Source organism: Corvus brachyrhynchos, unplaced genomic scaffold, assembly GCF_000691975.1.
Source record: "Corvus brachyrhynchos isolate BGI_N302 unplaced genomic scaffold, ASM69197v1 scaffold34, whole genome shotgun sequence".
In the NCBI taxonomy this organism is placed as follows: domain Eukaryota; kingdom Metazoa; phylum Chordata; class Aves; order Passeriformes; family Corvidae; genus Corvus; species Corvus brachyrhynchos.
The window spans coordinates 4,064,794-4,082,105 of NW_008238126.1; the positions used below are offsets into that span (position 1 = coordinate 4,064,794).

General features: G+C 36.7%; 1 protein-coding gene across 1 annotated transcript in view; it reads left to right on the plus strand.

Annotated features, from left to right (window-relative positions):
* Positions 1 to 3,153: 3,153 nt before the first annotated feature.
* DMD (dystrophin) overlaps positions 3,154 to 17,312 on the plus strand; it is an 896,220-nt gene continuing 882,061 nt past the window's right edge. Inside the window, exon 1 of the mRNA XM_017733467.1 lies at positions 3,154 to 3,215. The gene's annotated coding sequence lies outside the window, so the exon portion shown is untranslated. The remainder of the gene's footprint in view (positions 3,216 to 17,312) is intronic.

The following is a 17,312-nucleotide window of genomic DNA, read 5'->3' on the forward strand; positions in this document are numbered from 1 at the left end:
GTCCTTTGTCAGATGATTAGCTTCATTAATACTGCACTTTCTCTCTGGGTCATAATTTATTATGAAGCCTAACCTGGAATAATACTTCAAAAGTCAAATGTGCAGTTAACTAATATGAGAGGTTTGCATTCACAGCTGCAAAGCTGGATGCTCATCATCAGAGCACATTTGTAGTTAGAGCAAGATCTGTTCAGTGGTACTAGAGGCTGTCGGGCATGAAAATCAGGGAAATCTTACTGCTCAGTATCTCTGTTTTCTGGAAGGCTTTTTGTAGACCTCAGAGTCTGAGTTGATAACCTACAGAAAATGAGGTTAAACCTATTCCACTCAATGTCCATCAATTTGAGGAAAGCATTTTTGCTGTGGGAAGCGATCCCATTGTTACTGCGATAAAGGGATTCAGGATCCATGTAGTGTTTCATGTTTAAATCTAACCTGAGGAGAAACAGTACACTATTCTGCAGTTCTTTCTGCTTGAAAGAAAGGAAATAAACATACCATATTACTCTTGAATTAGTGAAGGAATTACCTGCCTGGCCATTTGATTATTCTTGTCTCACAGTAAAAGCACCTGCAAGGACATTCACTGGCTCACTGCTGAAGGATCTCTTATAAACACAGCATTATGAAAGTGGCACAGGAGTGTTCTTGGCACGTTTCTGCAGCACCTAGATAAATGTCATTCAGCTTCCACATCTAGCATTCAATCCATAAATCTGGGCTAAGAGAACATCTCTTTTGAAAAGATCATGTTTACAGTGGGGAAATCATGCCTTGCATAACCAAAAGATTGATTCTTTTTTAGGTTAGGAGGCTGTCACTAACAAATTGTTGTGGTATAAACTTGTCAGAGCAAGTACCTAGAGATAAAAGTGCTTGCAATGATTTCTATATGAAGATAACAGCAGTGGAATAGATTTGTAGCAGAGCATTGCCTGAACTTTGAATAACTTTCAAACATTTAAATTATGGGATTGACTCTCATTTTTCTCAGGAGACCCTGATTTTTATTAGCACAGTGGACATGAATTAACTGGTGACTAGCAGTTGAATCACTCGCAACTTTTCGCACAATCTTTGTGAAAAAAACCCAACCAAACAACACCAAACAACCCACTCTGTTACTACATATGCTATTACAGCTGCCTCGGCTGGAAAAGCAGAACTTTGAACAGTTTGAAGACGTGTTTTTGTCTATTTCCTTGTCCCTGATAAATATCACATAATATTGTTTGTGCAGTTTGAAAAAGGTGGTTTCGCCTCTTTTTACTTTTCCTTGCTAAATGCCAAATTATTCTTTGAATCCATTTGCATTTGGCAGTTTTAGCAGAGATGATTAAACATAAGCAGCTATTTATGTGTAATATTTTATATGAAGTTGCTGAAGAAGTTTGTAATAAAACATCAGATTGAATATTTGTCTTCCACCAAGAAAATGTATCTTTCTTCTCTCATCTTCTGTGTACTGCATGTGGCTGGAATGAAACAATTCATATAATAAACAACTTACAGTCAACACAGAGGGAAGTGTTGCTTGTGGGAAAAAAGAACATTTTTAGCATCATGTATAACCAAAAGCATGCAACTTCTTCGCATGCTGTTGCTTTTAGATGAGTCTCAACTATTCAAGTATTACTTTCAGCTAAAGGATGAAGCTGACAGCGTTATTTGGGATAGAGAGCAGTAGAAGTCTAGGAAGTTTATTGTAGCAAATACTCATATATATATTAGTGGCAGAGTGTATATAATGCATTACTTCTATGGCAAGTTTCCAGTTGTACTATTGTGTTGTCATTCTTTTTTCGCTCAAGATCATCTGAACACAATTAGAATAAGCTCCTTCTTGTATGCAGTAGTTCTTTGTAATGAAATAGTAACTTTGCAAACTCTAGTATTTTTTCATAAGTATCTTGTATCTTTGAAACTGGAAAACATTCTGTTGGGAAAGGTATTTTTAACATTACTGAGCTGAGGTTTTAAGAACAAGAGATATATTTGTGTCAAAAAGATTTGCCTTGTCTTGGCTCCTTGGACAGGTGGAGGGAGGGAAAGCAAAGTACATTATTAATGCCATGCATTCCTCTTCTAGCTCATCTATACCTGCCTTTCAAATTTGGCTGAATCCATTAACATTATTAATTGCTGAACATTTCAGAAGGGAATTTAATATCCCTTTTTATTTAAGAAGTGCAGAGAATTTTACTGCAAACCAAAAGGCTGCATTGAGTGAACTTTATTTTACTGTAAGCATTCTGCACCCTTTTTCACATATGCCCTTCAGTTCTAGTTGGGGTTGATTTTGTTTTGCCAAGAAAAGTCTGTCTTTTATATTTCAGGGATGATGCCTAATAGATCTTTTTGAGCAAATGCTTACAAAGTTCTAGTTTGAAATACTTTTTTTCTCTTTCAACCTATATAAAATACATCAGAATTGTACTTTTGTTTGTCCAGTTCCATTCAGCATCAAGACTACTTATAACTTAGATACAGGAATCAAGGCCTAAGATAAATCATCTCCCTCTATAAAGATTTCATGCTAAAGAATAGAAAAAGAATTTCATGTATGGCTGAACAAATATGTGTGTGGGGTTTTTTTTCTTTTTCCACTGGAGGAAAAATATATAACAATTTGTGACAGGTAAATAGTTGCAAGTTAGAAAAGGCATAAGGTACATCAGGAGCTGCCAGTGTAGAACTATTATTGGGGTCCAGAAGATTTTACTTCCTCAAGGAATTTGAGGAGGTGGATATAATGTTATTTCAAGTACTTTTCTAGAAATGCTGTAGAAGAGTTTCCTGATGCCAAAACCATCTGATGACATGTTTGGGTATTTTTATACCTATATGAAATTAAAAATTAGAAGGGGATGTTTCAGATCCTACTTCAACATGTTCTCTTCCAGAAGAAAAGAAACCACAGGATAGGTCAGTTGAACTAGGGATATAGACCATGACTATGAAGGGGACCTGTAGACCGTCAAAATGTGTTGTTGTAATTGTCAAAGACAGAATACATCCAAACAGATTTCCTGGCTGTGTTTGAAGTATTATTAAAAGCTTTAGAATAAACCAAGACTGAAACATTAATCAATAATATTGCATTATTTTGTTGAATAATTCTAATGAAGTGCTTTTTTTTTTTCCCTCTGGCAGATGAACGGGAAGATGTTCAAAAGAAAACTTTCACAAAATGGATAAATGCACAGTTTGCTAAGGTAATTTATTTATTTATTGACCAAAATATCTTTTGTGTATTTAAAAAAACAACCCTAAAGAAACCTGATATTCCTACACTTAGTTTTGAGGCTTAGTTTTCAAGATAACAGTTGTAAGTCTCAGATATTGCTGAATGCAGTTGACTGATTTATTAGAAAAAAATGTTCAAGCTTTATTCCTTTGATTTCAGCAGTGATTGAAATGTAAGAAGCCGTCCTTCTCTCAAAATGTTCTCTGTCTCACCCTACTTTGCCTGTTCTCAACTAGTGATGCATCTGTATTACTCTTTGTTGGATTCCTTTGTTATGCTTCTAATATATGAAGGAGTTTCCTCTATTAGACTTGTCTTTTCTTGTTTCTAATTGCAATTGCATCCTTAATAAAACTGGATGAATTGGAGAAGAGCAAGGTCAGAGAGAAGAGGTGTGATCCAGTTAACAAATTATGAAAGTCAATTATAACATGTTTTGAAATAGTTATTTTTGAGAATGGTAGATCATAAATGGAGTGGAAAAAAAAGACCAAATAACTAATTTATTTAAAGCATGCCCTTCTGGCAGTATATAAAGATTTTATTTTTAATACTCAGAAAAATTCTGCTTGAACTATTAATTTGCTGAAACTTTTTTCTTTAATTCCTGGAGGATAATTACTCAAGTGTATTTGCCAGTAATAAAACAAATCAATCCCACCATTTGTCATTTTACTAGGCAATAGACAGTAATGAAATAGTAGCTGTGATGTATCTTCTGTTTAGTCTGGCTTTTGATTGTGTCCCATCTGATTTTACTCATTAAAAAAGGGGAGTAAGATAATCTGGATACAACCACCATAGTGTTGAAAAACATGCTCAGCAGTGGTTTAGTCCATCATGGAGTCCCACAGGGCTTTTCCATGGTCTAGAGCATTTTCTTATACTGATTCAAGTGATTTATACAGCACCCATTTGTGCTCGGCATCTTTACAGCAGAGATGTCCAGCAATTTGGAGGACTGGATGAGGATGAAATACAGTCTTGAACAAATGATGAATTACAAGACAACTGTGAAATATTATGTTTAGGACAGCAGTAAAACATATGCATACAGAAGAGGGGGGATAGCTGGGCTGGCAATAATAAGCCCAGGGAAAGCTCTGGGAACTGTCTGGAATCACAAACAGAATGAATCCACAACATGGTACTATTGCAGAAAAAAAAAAAAATAAAGAAGGGCAACTTTTATATGGCTCTGATAATGGAAGTGGTTCACAGAAAGTGAAATATGTAATTATTTTCTTTTTCGTGGAAATAGTGAGATTTTAGTTTGAGTAATTTGTAATCTTGCTTTTCCATGTATGAATAAGTAGCCCCAGCAACAATCATTTGATACAGCCTAATTTAAAATGTATTACCAGTTAGGCCTTTTTATGGTCACAGAAATCGTTGTGGAAAATTAAGAGTAACTGTTTTGCATCTATATCTAAATAAAATGCAATGCTCCTAAAGCATTATTTTCTCAGAAATTATTGTTTTATGGAATAGCAAAGCTTGCAGTTACTGAGGAAACTTGGACCAAGTCTGCAGAAGAATAACAAGAATTATGAAGGGTTTAGGAAATACCTATCAACAGATGCTTTTAATGTTAGGTTTGAATTGTTAATCTGAATGATCTAAAGGCCTTTCCTCCAATTCCAGTTCTACTTTAATGGTGCTTTAGCTACTTTTTACTTGAGTTTTATAACAGTATTTTTAGTTGCATGTGAAAATGCATTTGTAGACATATATTTGTAAAAGTACTAGTCTCCCTCTCCTTCATTTGGGCTCTGAGAAAAACCTCCTAAACATTATTTAAGTTTTTATTTGCCTGAAGCATGACCTGGGTTTTTTTGGACGGGGTCTGATTTCAGCTATCAAAAAACTCTTGATCTTTAAATCTTGAAGAAATTACTTCTTTCTGGGGATTTTAGGGCAGATATACAGGAGGTCTTGCTGTCCCAGAACAGTCTTTCTCCCTCTTCTAACAGCTCAGAGATGTGGTCTTCAAAACATGAAAGTGGATCTCCTTGTGAAACCTACAGTATGTCCCTCTTCTTCTCCTGATTTGTTTGAGGTGGTTCAAATCCATCTCTGTTTCTAGCTGTGGAATTGATTTCAGTTAACAGGCTACTCCTTGTTAGTGATTTCTCATCATTGTCAGCTTTGTAAAAGTGCTAAATGAATTACTTTGATTGTAGAATTGGTTTTTATTCAATCCTGTGTAGTTCTAGAGGTGCTGGTTTGAGCAGATTAGCCTACAGGGTTGGAATTAAGACAGAGAAATATATTACATCATTCATTTCTCTTATTTGTGAATAGTGAAATCTAGGTCACTAATTAACTGTAAAATAGTTAGGATTAAATGAAATCATGTTAGATAATTCTCACCCATCCACCACCTTCCATATATTAAAAAAACCCCATATTTATACAGTCAAAATAAAAGCTTAGTTCTAAATATTCTAAATCTTCATTTTTGTTGGGTGTATAGTGCATTTCTCCCCAAAGAGTTGCATTACTTTCCTAAAAATTCAATGTTTAGAGCAGCTGTGTCTCAGTGTATTTATTCATAAACTAAGCTTTCAAAACACTCAGATTTGCAAGTTGTTTCACATGACCTGTGATGTAAATACAAATAATGCTTTTAAATGGGAGCGGTTGTAAAGAATTGAAAAATAATTTTCTAATTTATGTGTCACCAGCATAGCTTGAGGACCCACAAGTAATTTTTACCTGTGGGGGAAGAGAGTTGTCCTTTCTCTGGCCATGCCCACAGTTACATTTCAGCTGGATCATGTGTACCTACTTTAGACTCCGATGTCTCCAGTTTAGCAGTGAACTGTGCTACCTCTTAGCTGTGGAGTCAAGTCCCTAACATGAAATCCATAACAAAGTTTCAGCCACACAATCTTGACAGTTTTCTGTCTGTGATGTGTAGAACCTAAAACCTCTGGAGTGCTACCAAGAAGTCTGTGAAAGGGTATCTAGGAAAAGATAGCAGAAATATCAGGAATATTTCAGTTGCTATAGGTGAGGCTGTGTCTCACTTCAGACTTTTTTTGGTGAGTTGAGTAGGCGCTTTAAATGGAAAAAGTGGGGAAAATACATTTTGCAGGTCCCTCTTACAGATGCTCAAAAGCCCAGGTTTCTCTCTAATTCTTACTTTTTTTACTAGCCAGAAAATGGATTATGCAAAGTCTGGGCCTTGAAAATTAAAGTATGTGACACATCTATAAGAAAATCATCAAAGTTCCAGTAGGAAAGGCCAAAAGTTGGCTTTAATGTTTGTGAGATAGAACAGTAAATTCAAAGTATAAGAGAAATGGGAGAAGGTAATCCAAGAGACCTCTCTTTTCCCCGTTGTAATCATAGACATAGGGTGTGACTTTCTTTAGTGATACCTTCTTGGTTTACCGTCTAAATGGTATGCAATATGTTGAAACTTAAAGCAATTTTTAAAATGTGGAACATAATAATTTAACATCATTTAATTCAGAAAGAACTTTTCTTTGTCCTCGGATGAAGTTTATTTATAAAATAACGAAGTTCTGCAGGCTGTATGTAATGATATTAAAGGAAAGTATTATAACCTAGTTTTTAATAATAGAACTGTAATTAGAGCTCTCACAGAGATATGTCTAGTCCTGGGTATGACAGCTTTTGCTCAGATACCAACTTTTAAAAATTGATATAACTGAAACCTGAACTGTGTGATTTGAGAGAATGCAAATCTGTCACAGTCCTGCAAGTTTATCAGCTCTCTGCTGCAACTTTGAAACAGACACAAAAATCACCTTAACAGTGCCTGTACCCCATTGTAAACGATTTTATGTTGCCTCACTGGTTGAACATTTTGACTCATTCATTGAATAATAGGCTTCAAAACAGAAAGTGCTACTGAAGATGGAAATACTCTTTACTTGCATATAGGAAAGAGCTTGTATATGCTAATTAATTCTATGAGGAAAACATGAAAATTCCATCACAAAAAAAAAAAAAAAAAAAAAAAAAAAAAGTAAAAAATCAAAAAGCGACACCCAGCCCTAAAAAGGAAAGGGTAAATTCCTATGACAAAAGAAATATGGACATTTTTTTTGTTCCCTCATTATAGAGAGAGTGTCTCAAATTACTGACAATTTTAATGTCAGCAGTAGAAGTATCTGTTACTAGTACAGAGAAGGACATGTTCTAATAACTGGAAGTTTTGGCAGCTTGAATTTCAGGGTATACCCTTATGGCTAGCTGGAGGTCAAAGCTTAACCTATAAGTGGGTTTCATGAAAGAATGTTAATTTGTGAAGGAGCTTTCAATGTTTTAGTCTGTGATATCAAATAACAGATGTTCATAAGATCACTTGCAAATTCAGAGGTTTATGTATATTTCCCATATTTCTGCAAAAAAAGAAAAAAAGATAATTCCACCACATAGTCAAAGACACTATAGATGACAGTAGACTTTTTCATGTAAACACTGTAATTATTAATCTCCAACTGCATAGGAACAAGTGTCAGAATATAAAAAATGTTAAATTTGGGGAGGAAAAAAAGTGGGTAATTTTTTATGGTTTCTTTACCTCATGCTTGGATTTTCTTCCCTTTTGTTTTGATGAATCAGAATATGAAAATAGATGAAAGGATACCAAATATTACATTACTTAGCTTTTACCAAGATCATTTGGTAGTTCTCCTTTAAGTGGAGAATTTAAGTTGTGAAAAATGGCACCTTTTTATGGGCAGATGGAAATATTAGGAGGTAGTTATATGTGTGGTGACTGTGGAATTAGATTCCATTCTTGTGTGATCATGTGAAGAAACACTGTCATGATGCAACCTGTGCCAAAGAAAGTAAGGTTGACAGCTTCATTTAGAATATGTGTGGCTAGTAGAACAGCAGTCAGCAAAATTAAATACACCTTTACTAATTAAATTGTTTTGAAAAGCACCTAAATTGTTCAATGGAGTGGTCTATGCAGGGATAAAGGGAACACACAAGAGAGCATTGCTTACAACTTTACTCAAACTACACAGCAGTTAAAATAATTTAATTATTCAGGGTTTGTGTATGACATATTATGGGATGTGTGGCAATGATCTCAGTTCTTTTCACCTTCTTGAGATCATGGGCAACCTGAAATTATTCAAGACTCTTTAGTGGTCTCTTGTGATTGTAGGTTAAGTGCCTTCTGCATATCAGACAACAGGAATGGCTGACACACATGAACTGTTTACTGGTCTTTTAAGGAAGCGTGTCAGATAGTTGAGGTCCAGAGAGAGAGCACTGCAATAAGTCTGGTATTCAATAGAGAAATTTGCAGTGCTGCATTTGCTGACACAGTCGCTCAGTTTTCCATGCTATCACTCACAATGACTTCAAATTAAAATAATTTTTAAAAGCGACTCATGAAAAGGTGATTTCAGTGTGAAGATTCTGGGATGGGAGTAATTGGGTGAAATTCTGTGGAGAAGACAAAAATAGTCTCATTTGGCAACACTGGTTAAGATTCTGCTTCTATGGAAATGTGTTTACCCCTGTGAATAATCTGTGTCTTTAGCCATATTTCTGGACAACAGTTAATAACCAAGAAGAGGAGCTGAAGGGAGGGATGGAGGCTGGCAACAAATCAGAAAAACACAGATTAAAATGTTCAATATTAGCTCTCTCCAGACTGCTTTCCTGACAGCTAACCTAAATGTCAAATGAAGACAGCTGCTTAGATGAGTGGGTGACTGGTAGGAAAATTAGAATTAAATCCTATACTTTGAGGTTCTGATCAGTGTGCTCAAGCTTCACTGATGTCTGCTGGTATGTTTTTTTTTCTAAAATCAGAGCAGTAGTTGCCTATGCCTTTCTATGAGACCAGAAAGGATCCCTAGTTGTTTCAGGTAATAAAAACTATCAGTAGGGTGTGCTGGTGTTGTAGGATTTCTGTTTCAGAATTCAGTTCCAGAGAGTACATCAGCACTGGCTTTGCAGGACAGAACTTAAATATTGCTGTAGACAAGTTCAGAGAAGTTCATTTGGATAGCTGTGGTGCTTTAGCCACTTACAGAGAATTTAGTGCCTGCACAAAAGCCTGCTGGAGAAACACAATAAATAAAAGTTTGCTGAGCTCCATGTTGCTACTAGATCATTAGAGTTCTGCTGAATTTCACCAGAAAGAAATCCGTGCTCTGTTCATCTAAGGAGCACCTAATTTGGAGATAAATATAAAGGAGGATCACATATCACATATAAGAACATTAATTCCAGGGCAAAGAAAAAGATGGACTGTTAGTAAAATTTTGAAATTGTGTCTGTGCTAAAACTCCTATGAGTTCTTTAAAGTTCACGTGTTAAAAGTGAGTATGGTAGATAATAGCTGAGTTCATTGATTAGACATGGATAATACCTTGTGAGCAGCCTCAGAATTTATTTTTTCTTCTGAAAGAAAACTCTCAGAAAACCTGATAGATTTAAAATGGTATAATTTATGATAAATCTGTAAAAAAAATATTTTTAGGTGTTATTTGTTGTTGGTTAGATACCATGATTGATATTTGTCCATCCTAGATACCTAAGCATTCTGTTTGATTGCCAGCCTAAGTACTACAGTAAAAGTGAGAAAGAACAGCTTCCTAATGTGGGAGCCAAATGACTTTTTTCTGCTACAGTGTGGCAAATAACCAGAACTCTCATTGAAGATTAATAGTTCTTAACTTTGAGTTGCAGCTCTGTGTGATCAACACTACCCTTGGGACACATCCTGTTTTAAAATACTAGGCTTTCTTGTGCCAGTAACCTTTCTATAATACATCTTGCAAGAACACACCAAAGGCCCATCATGTCCATTCTGTATCATTAAATTAAAAGCTTTTGAAGCCAAATGATGTTTAAACCTGGTGTAGAAAACACACTTGCATTGCTAAGGCTTAAGAGATTTTTATTTTTTGGATATCTCCAGAATACATAAGGAAGTATCAGGCAATACACATGCTCAGAATTATTTGCATTGAGATATATATATATATAAATATATATAAAATAAGCTATTATTGCTCTATATTCTGTGTTTTTCTTATGATGCAGTAAAATGGGATTCTAGCTGTGTGAATATTTATTATGCTTCAATTAAATTTCCTTTGGAATGAAAAATAACTTAAAAGGTATTTTCACTGTAATTTTTAAGGTAATATCAGTGGCAATATTGCTACTTATTTTACTTAGAATTTCATTTTGGAACCTGTACTATCTAGTAATATATATTTTATAGGTTTTTTTTTTGTATGGCCAAGAAAGTTATCATGAACAGAACGTTACTAAGAACTGAAACAGGCACAGTTTAAAGACACAAATATCCTCATGCATTGAATTTTGCATATAGCATCAACACTATATGTGAGCTTTGAGTTTTAGTAACTTGATGACTTTTTATATTTTGTTTACAAAGCAATTTTTCAGCTTACTCTTGAAGTATCTCCCTATATAATCCAGTTATTATTTATAAGTATTTAATTTTGCCCAGTGTAGAGGCCTGAGTGCTGGAGATAGAGATTTTATGCCGTCACTACTGTAAGAAGAAGGAACACCAGAAGCTGTGTGGTGTCACAATGCAGCATGTCAAAACCAAAGTCGTGTTTAAGAGGGAGGGCTTCTCTATTTTTCCCGTTCTTGGTAACATCAGAAGCCTGAGCCTCATGACCCACTGTGGCTATCACACAGCTGGAGATCCTTTGCAAATTGTCAGTACAGAAAAGAACCCTTTCACTGAAAACCTAGAAAGGAGAAAAATTGTTTTTGGTTCTGCTTCAAAGTCACAAAGGGACGTGTTCAACATTAACAAAAAAGCTAATCGAACTGTCTCTATATTGATTGTGATTACATTTTAGGGTTTTTTTAAAATTAATGTTCAGACAGTGAAGATTTTTTTTTATTGTTTTCATGAAGGGAAGGGATTTTCTAATATTTCTCCTCCAAAACATTCTCCCATTACTAGGAGACTTTACAACTTTGCCTGTTGTGGGCTTTTTTTTCCCCAAAAAATGTCTAAATGATTTCAGTTTAACAAGACAGCTCTTGGAGAGCAGATTAATTTTCACTTTGATGATAAGTGAAACTTCTCCTTCCACCTCATTATCTGCAAGTCTTTTGGTGGAGCTGAGGCTGCTGGCTGTGTGTCTCAAAAGACCTTTTGCTTCTGAGTGAGGCTGGCTTCTGTCTGCTCCCATGACTGTACAAGCACTGACATGTTTCCTCTGCTTTGCCTTGGTGGACATAAATTCAAAACAAGCTACAGTTCAGGAGCAGCTTTTCCACGGGGAAAATGGGCTCTTTCTCCACCAGAACTACACCCATCTCCAAGCCTGATCCCATTCCCTAGCTAAGGTGGCAGTGGTGCCACAGACATCCTGCCTGTGAGTGCAGCAACCCTTGGAGGAAATCCCCATTAGTCAGAGAGAATTAGGGCTCTCACTACTGCAGTAGGGCCACTGAAGTCTGTGAAGATATTCTCAATATCTTTTGTTTCCATGTGCAAACGTTATGTTACTTCTCCAAATCAAATTTGAGGGGTTAAAATGTTTTTCACAAAAATGGCTCCTAACACATGTGCAAGCATATGATGTGAAACAATGAGCATGACAAAACACTTTCACCATTAGAAATGTCTGAGTGAGCACAACTACATTTTAAACATATCTAAGATGATGCAGTATCACAGGCTGTTAATCTGAAATTTCTGAGTGAATTAGTAAAATTAGGGAAACTAAAATACATGCGTTTTTATTATGTTAAAATTGTTTGTCTTTGCATTCTTCATTTTGTAGACTCTTGTAGAATAACAAGAGCTTCCCTGAGATGTATTAGACATGCCAAGTAAGCGAAGTAATCACTACTGCTGGCAATAGAGGGCAGTGGACTGTCATTTGTAATATGTTTTACTAGGGGAAAAAATAATCAAGTTACGTTTATTGAGATCTTTCACCTTTTTTTCCTCACACTTGGCCTTTCACCTCCTAGATTTCTATTCAAATTCTTATCCTTTTTGTTGCAGTGTAAGTAAAATGGATTAATCTAAATAAAGTTCACTTTAAGTTATTATTGTATATGTATCTTGAGAGGGGAATAGGAGCAAGCTAAATATAGCACTACAATATTGGTCTCAGTGGTGCATATGTCTAGCTTGTGAATTTGTAAACATTTACAAATTTGCATGATTTTTGCTGGCAGTAGACATCATCATTTCCGTGCTCAGAATTCATTACTATTACATCTAATCATCTTCAGAATCTCCAAAGCACAACTCTTCATGCAGAAAAATAAGACTTTAGTGGATTTACATTATGCTTCAGAAGTTCAAAAATAAAACCAGTAGAAAAAAACAATTTTTGAGCTATTGTCTCCATTTATCTGAATGCTCTCTTATGGAAACCTACTGAAGCTTGAGCAAATCATATTGACCATTCTCCCTATCTACAAAAGAGTCATCACGTGTCTCAGATTCAGTGCTGAGAGTAAAAGAGCAGGTGCAAGCATGTACATTTAGGACTGGTGGATCTCTCTCTCGATCTTCCTACATCACTGAAACAGGTCCATCATCTCTGCTTGTGTCAGTGTCATGCCCTGTTAGTCAGTGAGGCTGAAAGCAAGGGAGAAACTTGTCACCAGCCCAGCTCCTCACCTGCACACCTTGGCTAGGACCTCCAATGGGCTCCTGCCCTCCCCTGCTGCTCTGTACCATCCCTAAACCTCCCTCTGCCGGAGGTAGTGGGGACACTTTGTGCCTCTCACACATTTATCCTTTTTTATAGTCTGCCTTTGACATCAGGAGGATTGGCAATTCCTCCCATGTGTTTAAATGCTCAAAATATTTTTTTTTAAAACGTATGCCTTAGAGGTAACAAAACCCCTAGACAACCCAAAGCAAAGACAGTCCTTCAAACCACAAAGTATTTAGTTTTGGGCAGACCACATCAGTGTTAAAACTGCATTTTTGGATGTTGATATATCAGTGTTGGTGATGATGAGGTGACCCACCCCAGTCCTGTAAGCACTTGTGTTTTTTGTGTATCACGTTTTTTGTTACGCTTTGAGGTATCAGTGTTGTGTACAGGGTCTGCTGATGGATGTGATATTCCAACTGGATCAAATGCAACTCCTATTGATGTTAATTTCTTTAAACCATTGCCTGTATTTTAGGTCCTACTCGCCAGGAAGAAGTAACGTTATGAAAGATGGTCTTACTAAGAAACAATGGTCTTATTTTTAAATGGTTGCAAATAACTGTATTTGCACAGGACCTTTCATACCTGCCTTTGTCAAAGGAAGTGGCTCCATCAGATTTTGGGGGTGTTTCTGGATCAACATTTTAAGAATAAGTGTGATTTTTATGGCTGCTTTCCTTTTTTTATGTTTGGGAGTTCTGAAGGGAAAAAACTCACCCTGCACATGATAGCTGCAGTTATTTTTCAACAGCAGTGGCAAAGTTGACATGGACATCCTATTAGGTTCTTGCTTAGAGAATTATTAAAGTAGCTATATTATTATTAAAGTTATGAAAAAAAAATCTAGTTTTTTCTGCGCTGGTACAGCTTTTTTTTCTGTGTTTTTGTATCCCAGTCTTATTAAATATTGATGCTCATATCACTGACTTTGCTAATACTTCCACTTTTTTCAATGATCTACATGACAGGTGTTATTGCACAGAACAGCCATTTTTCTCTTCTATCTGCTTTTCATAGTGTGTTTGATTGATATGCCAGTTTAAGTCCATCACATTTAATTCCTGGCAATACTAGTGTGAGAACATAGATTGCTGACTTAAAAACAGGATGCTTTTAGAGTGCCCAAGTTTCTGTCGAAACTAAGATTTCATGGGAAAAGGATGAAACAAGTAATTTCTTCTGTTCAGTCTGGTACAGTTTTAAATATATATATAAGTTTACCCTATATCCTAAGCTATTAGTAACAATAAGATCCTTTACAGTAAAAAAAAGTCCCAACAAACTCTGACATAACTCCCTGAGAACAGTATTAATAATTTGTGATGAATTGTAATTCCACTTGGAATTCTGCTGAAAGCTATAAGTATTGGCCAAGACACAGGTGAGCACAGTTCTAAAAAACATATTAAATGAGACTGTTTTCTATTTTTAAATTTTTAATTTTTTTTGACCTAGTCTTTGGCCACAGGATGAAACAATCTGTGATGCTCTGTCTGTGCATGAAACAAGCTGTGTATGTTCTGTATATTCTATCTTATAACAGAGTTACTGAGTGCTGGATTGGAAAAAGAATATTATGCCAATTTTCGAATGTGGGGGGTTTTTTTGTTTTCTTTTTGGGGTTTCTGTTTTGGTTTGGTTTTGTTTGTTTGTCTTTTCTCTGTAGTAAATAATCATATATATATTGGCATTTTAAGTCAAGAACCAATTTTCTTTGGGAAAAAAAAGTAATATAAAAGGCCCATTTGGCATTTGGTACAAAGAAGTCAGGCATGAGACACATAATACAATCAGGTATAAGCAACATAGTTTATCACACAAGTAGAAACAGGGTTCCATTACAGGGTTGCATTCAATTACTGCATGAAACATTAAAAAATCCCTACTTAAAAGGAGGGAAGGTTGTCTTGCCACCTTGATAGCAATGACTCTAAAGTACTAAGGAAGTTCAGACAAAATGCACTGAAAAATCTCAGTCACCTTGTTGCAGCGGGGGGTCCCGGGAGCAGGGGAATCCAGCCAGAGTCACAATACGAACACCGATCCAATTGGAGCATCGTGCTCCTGTTTTATTATTCGGTTACACCAAGTTATACTTTTTCCAAAGTTCATGCCCCATTCCCACGAGAAAGCCTCTAAGCAGTGGGGGAGCTGACCAGTGTATACCTTTTCCCAAGGCTGTTCAAGGCTGCTGGCTGGCAGGTGCCTGGCAAGCCTGTTTTCAGCCTGAGGCCCCATCAGGGGTACTTCTGCAACAGCCCTGGGATGCCCAAGCTTTCCTGGGGTATCCTGTATTCCACAAGGAATCCCTCTACATCACCTTCTCACAGAATTTTTAAATGCCATGTTTGCATAAGACATGAAAACTAAAGGCAGCCATTCTTAAGGCAACTGGTCAGAATGCACAGGGAGAGGAAAAACAAGTCTTGACTCTGTTATGGGCAATACACTTGTAGGGCTTGTAGACAGTATAGTTTTCTATAATTCTGACAAATATGCACTCAAAAGTGGTGTCCTCATAGCACAAATCAAGGCAAATTGAATCTAAATGATCATATTTAAGGTCAGAAACAGGAGCTATGCTGAAAAGAAGATGAGGAAGGAACTCAAAAGAAGAAGTGAATGCACTTATCAAGGTGTTTCACAATCTCCATACATAAGGTTATCAGATATGCTCTTTACCATCTCATCTCATGCTTTTGAATACTGAATCAGCATCCAAGCAGTTCCTTCTTGTATTTTTGTCTATGGGAAAGACACAGTATATGTTTCTCTTGACATTTTGTGATCTTTTAATTTCTACTTAGGTAAGCAAGGAATTGAGTTGGTCTATGCAGTCTGTACTGCTTATTTAGCTATTCACTCAGGATAAGTTAGTGTTTGTATTCTCACCTGACTCTTTCTATAAGAAATCATAGAATCATTAAGGCTGGAAAAGCCCAACTTTTGACGTCAACTAAACCACAGTACTAAGTGCCACATCCAGTCATTTCCTGAACTCTTCCAGGGATGGTGACTCCACCACCTCCCTGGGCAGCTTGTTACAATGCTTGACAACCCTTTCAGTGAAAAAACCTGTAGAGAGCAATAAGGTCTTCTCTAAGCCTCCTTTTCTCCAGACTAAACAACTCTAGCTCCCTCAGACCCTTCCTCAGCTTTGTTGGCCTTCTCAGGGCTCGCTCCAGCACCTCAAGGTCTTCTCTTGAGTGGCTCAGAACTGGACGTGGGACTTGAGATGTGGCCTCACCAGTGTCGAGTACAGAGGGACCATCACTGCCCTGGTCCTGCTGGCCACACTATTTTTGAAACAGAAAATGTCAGATATTATTTTAGTATACTATATTAAGAGAGTATACTATATTATATCCTATAGTATACCATATGTGTATTTACTACAGTATACTGTATATTAAAAGAGTAAAGTTTAAGCGATGCATCTCCTAGCAGCAGTTACAACTAAAGAGTGAGAATTATATAAAAATATGGGAAACAGGAAAAACTGTCTCTAGAAAGCTACAATTAAAGCAATCAGTGGGGCATTTTCCACAGGTCACGAGCAGGAAATATGGCAGGGATCTCGATGATAGCTGGCTGCTAGATGATCAGGTTGTAAACGGCGTGTGTTGCAGGGCAATGAAACACTGCACCTTTAACTGCTTTGCAGAGAAGCTGGTGGATTAATTGGAAACAGCTAACAAAATCCATCTGCAGTTATGCTGTCCTTTATCACACTGAACAATATTCCAGTTTTTGTTATATATCTTACTACTAATGTCTTAATCACACAAAACATCCATCTTGCCTAACATGATGACAGCCTTCCTAGTCATGGAAACACAAATCACACTGGCACTTTTTTTGTGTGCTGACCCGTTACCACAGACGCACAGCATGTTCACCCTACAGGGACAGTGAGCAGTCAGGGGTTCAGGGTCTCCTATAGGGCCCAACAGGATGGGATGAGGGTTCTGGTGTGGGTGGTGTTGGAGTGTTGGTGATCCCAAGGTGCACTCTTACCAAGCCAGACTGGGCTCTACATATGCAGCTTTTCACTTTGGAGGCTATGGCCACCCACAGTCTCCTCTCCCGATGATCTGCCACATCTAGTCCTTATTGTGATGATCTCTGATCTAGGGATGCCATGGATCTCTCAAGCAAATATTTCCTCTTTCATCTTGCCATGATCTTATCAAGTTGTCATTGGTTTTCACCAGACAGTGTGTTTCTGAAATAAACAAATCACATCAAAGGCCAACAGCAGCTTTTGTTTTGCCCCTTGCCATCAAGCTCTGGTTTGCATAATTGTCTGGGGCAAAGTGGAGGTAGAATGGGAAGGCTGTGCATGCTCTCCACAGGAGCACTCTTGGAAATTTAGGCAATGG